Consider the following 10,028-nt stretch of genomic DNA (forward strand, 5'->3'; position numbering starts at 1 on the left):
GAACTCTAGGATTAATTCATTCAAATACCAGAGGTCATATTGTCTCCGTCACCAGGGGGTGCTGTTTTTGAAAGTGAATATTTTCATATAGGTGTCTTCAGGGCCGGACTATCATCAATCATGGCAAGTTTGGTTCAGATTGGACAAGGATTCGCAAAGTGGTAGCAGTTTGTTTTTTTGTCGCAAAAATCCGACTTTGCATCATTACCATGGCAACATCATGTAACGATACGCCATCATATTGAGCACGCATAGTCTACCATGTGTTTAGAATCTTTTAACCAATTTTGAGTTTGATACAATCATTTCTGTAAAAGTTATTCCCGAAATTGTAAAAGTAACTTTTTTTTTTAGATTTTCTGCCACCACCAGGAGGCGATGTTTACAAACTTAACAGTTTTTGCATAGGCATCTTCAGCAAGGGCCCATCATCGATCGCCACAAGTTTGGTTACGATCGGACCTTCCATCACAAAGTTATAAGAGTTTCGTTGCGTGTAGCGAGAAATTACAAATTTTCGCCAACTTTGCCGGCCCTTTTCTCGTACGCCATGCGACATTTCAACTAACCATAAGCATCGTTAGATCCCCAACTTGTCCACAGTGACCTCACCAAGTTTGAACGTGATCCCATGTAAGCTCTAGGACAAGTTCGTTCAAATACCGATGGTGCGAAATGGCCAAAATCGCCTCTGTTTTGGAGTGCAATCCAAGATGGCGGCCTTCCTGTAGGATTCACAGGGAAGTTGTCATCGACTTTTTTGACCGTCCCCACCTCATGAACATGTGTGCCAAGTTTCGTTCATGTACGTTAAACCCGAGAGCAGATGACCTAATAGAAGTTTTTTGCGTCAGTTTTTAGCCCCGCCCTCTTCCATTTTTTGACGCACATTCCTTGAAACACTGATATACGTAATTTTACACCAGGTCTGATGGGGTTGCAAAATTTGGTGAGTTTTGGGGCATGGGAAAGGCCTCAAAAACGCGATTCATTTGGAGGAATAATAATAATAAGAATAAGAAGAACTAGTACCGCAAGCGGTAATCAACGGGTTCGAGCTTGACGGCTCGCGGGTCTCCCTGCGCCCACCTCGCCGTGCGAGACGTCTAGCTCATCTTCCGTTCATTCACCGCTTGCGGCAGTAGTAATTTTCAGCTTAGACTATTTTCAGCGTCCATGTGCTAAGTTAGATGGCACTTCCTGTTTAAAATGGCCGACTTCCTGTTTGGTGAAAGGTGTGTCCGTAAACGTGTTCAGGGACGTTCCTTTGACTCACATATCAAGTTTTGTGAAGATTGGAAAATGTTAGACTTGACTTCCTGTTTCGGGAGTTCTACTTCCTGTAGGGAGGTTATCCTTTACAGCACATATGTCAGAATCAAGGCCCGTGAATGAGTTATGTCTGCCCGCGGGATGATTTTTAATTACTATTAAAACCGGCTTGCACTATTATGTGCCCTCAGCACCATAATACTACAAATCCCAAGATGCACTGCGAGTGCGATCCCGTGTCATCATTCATGAACAGCATCACAGTCACAGTGGAGGACTAAACATTGCTGTCATTTTTCATCTCCCTCTCCCCCAAATAGACAAATAGAAAAGTAGACGGTGAAAACAGGGTTTTCAAGACAGGTGGGAGGCAGAATAATGTTCACCGAAGTAAAAGGAAAGCCTGTGTGTCTTGTGTGTGGAGACAGTGTGTCGTTATGAAAGAATATAACTTAAGAAGGCACTATGAAACTTGCAACTGTTTTGCACTTTTCAAGTTTGCATTAACTTCTAATTTTATTATAAAAGACAAACATTGGTGAGGATCAGAGCAGCACACTGATTTGTTTTGTAACATGCTGTTTCATTTTTGCATTTATCTTGCCATTGAGCTTTGAAGGAAAATAACATTTTGCTGTTTACCTGTTAAAAAGAAGAAGGAAAAATGTTTTCAATTTGTTACTGAAAGAGCCTTAAGAAAATATTGCAACTGATTTTATTTATATTTTGCTTAATTTAATTTAATTTAATTTAATTTAAATTAATTTAATGATTGAGAGCAATATAGGCTTTTGTATTGGTATTGGTTCAATATGTGCAGTAATTGCAAGTTTTAATAAATATTTAACCCTCCACCTGTACCATTTTTTTTATTTTGGCCCCCCGTGTATTTGACTTTGGCATTACTGCTTTACAGACATGTTCCGGACGGGTCTGAGGTCTCATGTATCAAGTTTCAAGTGGATACAACAATCCCAATTAGAGCAGCATGAGAAACTGTAAATGTTAGATTTGATAGATTTGTAGGCAAATGCCTCCATCATGTGGCGAACAATGGTTACTGCATGAACAAAACACTCAGTTGAGGGAATCCTTTGCATTTTTGCCAGGCAAAACCGTTGAACGATTTGTTATCATATTCAGCAAGCATCATCTACCATGTGTTTTACATGTTTTCATTCATTTGGAGTATGATACAATGACATTTGTTAAAGTTATAAGGGAAATTGTGAAATTGTATTTTCTGTTACCACCAGAAGGCGCTGTTTTCAAAATGTACAGTTTTTGCATAAGCATCTTCAGCAATATCCCATCATCGATCGTCACGAGTTTGGTTAAGATCTGACCTTCCATCGCAAAGTTATAAGAGTTTGTTGTTGTAGCGAAATACCAGACGTCATATTGTCTGCCGTCAACAGGGGGCACTGTTTTTGAAAGTGAATATTTTCACATAGGCATCTTCAGGGATTGAATATCATCAATCCTAGCAAGTTTGGTTCAGATTGGAATAGTATTCGCAAAGTGGTAGCAGTTTGTTTTTTGTCGCAAATATCTGACTTTGCAGTGTTGTCATGGCAACACTGTTGATTAATTTGTTATCATATTAGGCACGCATCATCTACCATGTGTTTTGAATGTTTTCCCAAATTTTGAGTTTGATACAAGGAAATTTGTTAAAGTTATAAGGGAAATTGTGAACTTGTACTTTCTGTTACCACCAGGTGGCGCTGTTTCCAAAATTTACAGTTTTTGCATAGGCATCTTCAGCAAAAGCCCATCATCGATCATCACAAGTTTGGTTAAGATCTGACCTTCAATTGCAAAGTTATAAGAGTTTGTTGTGTGTTGCGAAATACCAGACTTCCTAGTGTTTGCCACCACCAGGAGGCGATGTTTTCAAAATTTACAGTTTTTGCATAGACATCTTTAGCAAGGGCCCATCATCGATTGTCACTTGTTTGGTTAATATCTGACCTTCCATGGCAAAGTTATAAGAGATTGTTGTGTGTTGCGAGGAATCGTGATTTTCGCCAACTTTCCTGACCTTCTTCTTGTTCGCCGTGATACTTAATGAAAAGATTTTGATACCTTTGGATCCTCAACTTGTTCACAGTGACCTCACAAAGTTTCAAGGTGATCCCATGAAAGCTCTATGACAAGTGCGTTCACATACCATTGGTGCGAAATGGCCAAAATCTGCAAAAATGTACTTTCAATCCAAGATGGCGGCTTTCCCGTTCGTTTTAGAGCATAGGCTGCTTTGAATTTTTTGACCGTCCTGACCTAAGGAACGCGTGAGTACCAAGTTTAGTGCATGTACATTCAACGTGCTCCTCAGGAGGACAAGTTTTAGGGGTTATAAGAGTTTTACCTTTTGTTGTGAAAAATATGAATGAACGCCAACTTTGGCGCCCCCTATCTCAAAAACCATGTAACATTTTAAAAAACTTTTAATAACTTTAGATCCTCAACTTATTCACAGTGACCTCACCCAGTTTGAAGGTGATCCCTTTAAAGCTCTATGACAAGTGCGTTCACATACCATTGGTGCGAAATGGCCAAAATCTGCAAAAAATGTACTTTCAATCCAAAATGGCGGCTTTCCTGTTCGTTTTAGAGGTTCGGCTACGCTGACTTTTTTGACCGTCTGGACCTAACGAACGCGTGAGTACCAAGTTTTGTGCATGTACATTCAACGTGCTCCTCAGGAGGACAAGTTTTACGGGTTGTAAGAGTTTTGCCTTTTGTTGTGAAAAATATGAATGAACACCAACTTTGGCGCCCCCTATCTCGTTCACCGAGCGACATTTTAAAAAGCTTTCAGTAACTTATGCTCGGCAACTTGTTCACAGTGACCTCACCAATTTTCAAGGTGATCGCACAAAAACTCTAGGACAAGTTCATTCAAATGTCAGGTGTCATAGTGTCTGCTGTCACAAGGTGGCGCTGTTTTTGAAAGTGAATATTTTCATATAGGTGTCTTCGGGGCAGGACTATCATCAATCCTAGCAAGTTTGGTTCAGATTGGACTCAGATTCGCAAAGTTGTAGCAGTTTGTTTTTTTGTCACAAATATCTGACTTTGCAGTGTTGCTATGGCAGCACCGTTGAACCATTTGTTATCATAATAAGCACGCATCATCTTTCATGTGTTTTAAACGTTGTCACAAATTTTGAGTTTGATACAATCAACTATGTAAAAGTTATTACCGAAATTGTGTATTTGTTGTATTTTCTGTTACCACAAGGAGGCGCTGTGCTAAAAAATTACAGTTTTTCCACAGACTTCTTCAGTAATGGTCCATCATCAACCCTAGGTAATTTGGTTGGGAAGTGACCTTCTATCGCAAAGTTATAAGAGTTTTGTTGCCTGTGGCGAAAAATAAAAATTTTCACCAACTTTGCCGGCCCCTTTCTCGTACGCCATGATACTTATTAAAAAGTTTTTAGCAACTTTAGATCCTCAACTTGTCCAAAGTGACCTCACCAAGTTTGAATGTGATCCCATGTAAGCTCTAGGACAAGTTCGTTCAAATACCGATGGTGCGAAATGGCCAAAATCGGCAAAAAATGAATTTTCAATCCAAGATGGCGGCTTTCCTGTTCGTTTTAGAGCATAGGCTACGCTGACTTTTTTGACCGTCCCGACCTAAGGAACGCGTGTATCAAATTTCATGCATGTACATTAAACGTGCTCCTCAGGCCCACAAGTTTTAGGGGGTGGAGCAGTTATTTGCCCCGCCCACTTTCATTTTTTAACGCACATTCCCCGAAACACTAATAAACGTAAATTTACACCAGGTCTGATGGGGTTGCAAAATTTGGTGAGTTTTGGGGCATGGGAAAGGCCTCAAAAACGCGATTCATTTGGAGGAATAATAATAACTAGTACCGCAAGCGGTAATCAACGGGTTCGAGCTTGACGGCTCGCGGGTCTCCCTGCGCCCACCTCGCCGTGCGAGACGTCTAGCTCATCTTCCGTTCATTCACCGCTTGCGGCAGTAGTAATTTTCAGCTTAGACTATTTTCAGCGTCCATGTGCTAAGTTAGATGGCACTTCCTGTTTAAAATGGCCGACTTCCTGTTTGGTGAAAGGTGTGTCCGTAAACGTGTTCAGGGACGTTCCTTTGACTCACATATCAAGTTTTGTGAAGATTGGAAAATGTTAGACTTGACTTCCTGTTTCGGGAGTTCTACTTCCTGTAGGGAGGTTATCCTTTACAGCACATATGTCAGAATCAAGGCCCGTGAATGAGTTATGTCTGCCAGCGGGATGATTTTGAATTACTATTAAAACCGGCTTGCACTATTATGTGCCCTCAGCACCATAATACTACAAATCCCAAGATGCACTGCGAGTGCGATCCCGTGTCATCATTCATGAACAGCATCACAGTCACAGTGGAGGACTAAACATTGCTGTCATTTTTCATCTCCCTCTCCCCAAAATAGACAAATAGAAAAGTAGACGGTGAAAACAGGGTTTTCAAGACAGGTGGGAGGCAGAATAATGTTCACCGAAGTAAAAGGAAAGCCTGTGTGTCTTGTGTGTGGAGACAGTGTGTCGTTATGAAAGAATATAACTTAAGAAGGCACTATGAAACTTGCAACTGTTTTGCACTTTTCAAGTTTGCATTAACTTCTAATTTTATTATAAAAGACAAACATTGGTGAGGATCAGAGCAGCACACTGATTTGTTTTGTAACATGCTGTTTCATTTTTGCATTTATCTTGCCATTGAGCTTTGAAGGAAAATAACATTTTGCTGTTTACCTGTTAAAAAGAAGAAGGAAAAATGTTTTCAATTTGTTACTGAAAGAGCCTTAAGAAAATATTGCAACTGATTTTATTTATATTTTGCTTAATTTAATTTAATTTAATTTAAATTAATTTAATGATTGAGAGCAATATAGGCTTTTGTATTGGTATTGGTTCAATATGTGCAGTAATTGCAAGTTTTAATAAATATTTAACCCTCCACCTGTACCATTTTTTTTATTTTGGCCCCACGTGTATTTGACTTTGGCATTACTGCTTTACAGACATGTTCCGGACGGGTCTGAGGTCTCATGTATCAAGTTTCAAGTGGATACAACAATCCCAATTAGAGCAGCATGAGAAACTGTAAATGTTAGATTTGATAGATTTGTAGGCAAATGCCTCCATCATGTGGCGAACAAAGGTTACTGCACTGACGAACCACTCAGTAGAGTGGATCCTGTGCAGTGTTCTTATGTCAACACCATTGAACGATTTTTTATCATATTCAGCAAGCATCATCTACCATGTGTTTTACATGTTTTCATTCATTTTGAGTATGATACAATGAAATTTGTTAAAGTTATAAGGGAAATTGTGAACTTGTATTTTATGTTACCACCAGAAGGCGCTGTTTTCAAAATGTACAGTTTTTGCACAAGTATCTTCAGCAAGATCCCATCATCGATCGTCACGAGTTTGGTTAAGATCTGACCTTCCATCGCAAAGTTATAAGAGTTTGTTGTTGTAGCGAAATACCAGACGTCATATTGTCTGCCGTCAACAGGGGGCACTGTTTTTGAAAGTGAATATTTTCATACAGGCATCTTCAGGGATTGACTATCATCAATCCTAGCAAGTTTGGTTCGGATTGGAATAGCATTCGCAAAGTGGTAGCAGTTGGTTTTTTGTCGCAAATATCTGACTTTGCAGTGTTGTCATTGCAACACTGTTGAACAATTTGTTATCATATTAGGCACGCATCATCTACCATGTGGTTTGAATGTTTTCCCAAATTTTGAGTTTGATACAAGGAAATTTGTTAAAGTTATAAGGGAAATTGTGAACTTGTACTTTCTGTTACCACCAGGTGGCGCTGTTTCCAAAATTTACAGTTTTTGCTTAGGCATCTTTAGCAAAAGCCCATCATCTATCATCACAAGTTTGGGTAAGATCTGACCTTCAATCGCAAAGTTATAAGAGTTTGTTGTGTGTTGCGAAATACCAGACTTCCTAGTGTTTGCCACCACCAGGAGGCGATGTTTTCAAAATTTACAGTTTTTGCATAGACATCTTTAGCAAGGGCCCATCATCGATTGTCACTTGTTTGGTTAATATCGGACCTTCTATCGCAAAGTTATAAGAGTTTTGTTGCATGTGGCGAAAATCTTAAATTTTCACCAACTTTGACGCCCCCTTTCTCGTACGCCATGATACTTATTAAAAAGTTTTCAGGAACTTTAGATCCTCAACTTGTCCACAGTGACCTCAGCAAGTTTGAAGGTGATCCCATGAAAGCTCTATGACAAGTGCGTTCACATACCATTGGTGCGAAATGGCCAAAATCAGCAAAAAATTTACTTTCAATCCAAGATGGCGGCTTTCCCGTTCGTTTTAGAGCATAAGCTGCTTTGAATTTTTTGACCGTCTGGACCTAAGGAACGCGTGAGTACCAAGTTTAGTGCATGTACATTCAACATGCTCCTCAGGAGGATAAGTTTTACGGGTTGTAGGAGTTTAGCCTTTTGTTGTGAAAAATATGAATGAACGCCAAATTTGGCGCCCCCTATCTCAAAAACCATGTAACATTTTAAAAAACTTTTAATAACTTTAGATCCTCAACTTGTCCACAGTGACCTCAACCAGTTTGAAGGTGATCCCTTTAAAGCTCTATGACAAGTGCGTTCACATACCATTGGTGCGAAATGGCCAAAATCTGCAAAAAATTTACTTTCAATCCAAGATGGCGGCTTTCCTGTTCGTTTTAGAGCTTCGGCTACGCTGACTTTTTTGACCGTCTGGACCTAAGGAATGCGTGAGTACCAAGGTTTGTGCATGTACATTCAACGTGCTCCTCAGGAGGACAAGTTTTACGGGTTGTAAGAGTTTCACCTTTTGTTGTGAAAAATATGAATGAACACCAACTTTGGCGCCCCCTATCTCGTACACCGAGCGATATTTTAAAAAGCTTTCAGGAACTTATGCTCGGCAACTTGTTCACAATGACCTCACCAACTTTCAAGGTGATCGCATAAAAACTCTAGGATTAGTTCATTCAAATATCAGGTGTCATAGTGTCTGCTGTCACCAGGGGGCGCTGTTTTTGAAAGAGAATATTTTCATATAGGCGTCTTCAGGGCCAGATTATCATCAATCAGAGCAAGTTTGGTTCAGATCGGACTCGGATTAGTAAAGTTGTAATAGTTTGTTTTTTGTCACAAATATCTGACTTTGCAGTGTTGCTGTGGCAACACCGTTGAACGATTTGTTATCATATAAAGCACGCATAATCGACCATGTGTTTTGAATGTTTTCCCAATTTTTGAGTTTGATACGATTAACTCTGTAAAAGTTATTACCGAAATGTTTATTTTTGGATTTTCTGTTACCACAAGGAGGCGCTGTGCTAAAAATGTACAGTTTTTCCACAGACTTCTTCAGCAATGGTCCATCATCAACCCTAGGTAATTTGGTTGGGATGTGACCTTCTATCGCAAAGTTATAAGAGTTTTGTTGCCTGTGGCGAAACATTAAAATTTTTACCACCTTTGCCGGCCCCTTACTCTTACGCCATAATACCTATTGAAAAGATTTTGATACCTTTGGATCCTCAACTTGTCCAAAGTGACCTCTCCAAGTTTGAAGGTGATCCCATGAAAGTTCTAGGACAAATCTGTTCAAATATCATTGGTGCAAAATGGCCAAAATCAGCAAAGCATTTACTTTCAATCCAAGATGGCGGCTTTCCTGTTCGTTTTAGAGCATAGGCTACGCTGACTTTTTTGACCGGCGTGACCTAAGGAAAGCGTGTACCAAGTTTTGTGCATGTACATTAAACGTGCTCCTCAGGACCACAGGTTTTAGGGGGTGGAGCAGTTTTTTGGCCCGTCCACTTTCACCAGGGGGCGCTGATTTTGACTTGAAATATTTTCACATAGGTTTGTTCAGGGCCAGACTATCAACAATCCTAGCAAGGTTGGTTCAGATTGGACCAGGATTGGCAAAGTTGTAACAGTTTTTTTTTTGTAGTATTTTCTACCACCACCAGGAGGCGCTGTTTTCAAAATGTATTGTTTTCGGCAATATAGTCGCCTTCAGCAACTACCAATTATCAATCATAGGAAGTTTGGTTGGGATTGGATCTTCCATCGCAAAGTTATAAGAGTTTTGCTTTTTGTTGTGAAAAATAGGAATTTACACCCACTTTGCCGCCCCCTATCTCGTACACCATGAGACATTTTAAAAAACTTTTGATAACTTAAGCTCCTCAACTGGTTCACAGTGACCTCACCAAGTTTAAAGGTGATCGCACAAGAACTCTAGGATTAATTCCTTCAAATACCAGAGGTCATATTGTCTCCGTCACCAGGGGGTGCGGTTTTTGAAAGTGAATATTTTCATATAGACGTCTTCAGGGCTGGACTATCATCAATCCTAGCAAGTTTGGTTCAGATTGGACTAGGATTCGCAAAGTTGTAGCAGTTTGTTTTTTTGACGCTAAAATCCGACTTTGCATCATTACCATGGCAACATCATGTAACGATACGCCATCATATTGAGCATGCATAGTCTACCATGTGTTTAGAATCTTTTAACCAATTTTGAGTTTGATACAATCATTTCTGTAAAAGTTATTCCCGAAATTGTAAAAGTAACTTTTTTTTTTAGATTTTCTGCACCCACCAGGAGGCGATGTTTACAAACTTAACAGTTTTTGCATAGGCATCTTCAGCAAGGGCCCATCATCGATCGCCACAAGTTTGGTTACGATCGGACCT

Source organism: Solea senegalensis, linkage group LG5 (assembly GCF_019176455.1).
Source record: "Solea senegalensis isolate Sse05_10M linkage group LG5, IFAPA_SoseM_1, whole genome shotgun sequence".
Classification (NCBI taxonomy): Eukaryota; Metazoa; Chordata; class Actinopteri; order Pleuronectiformes; family Soleidae; genus Solea; species Solea senegalensis.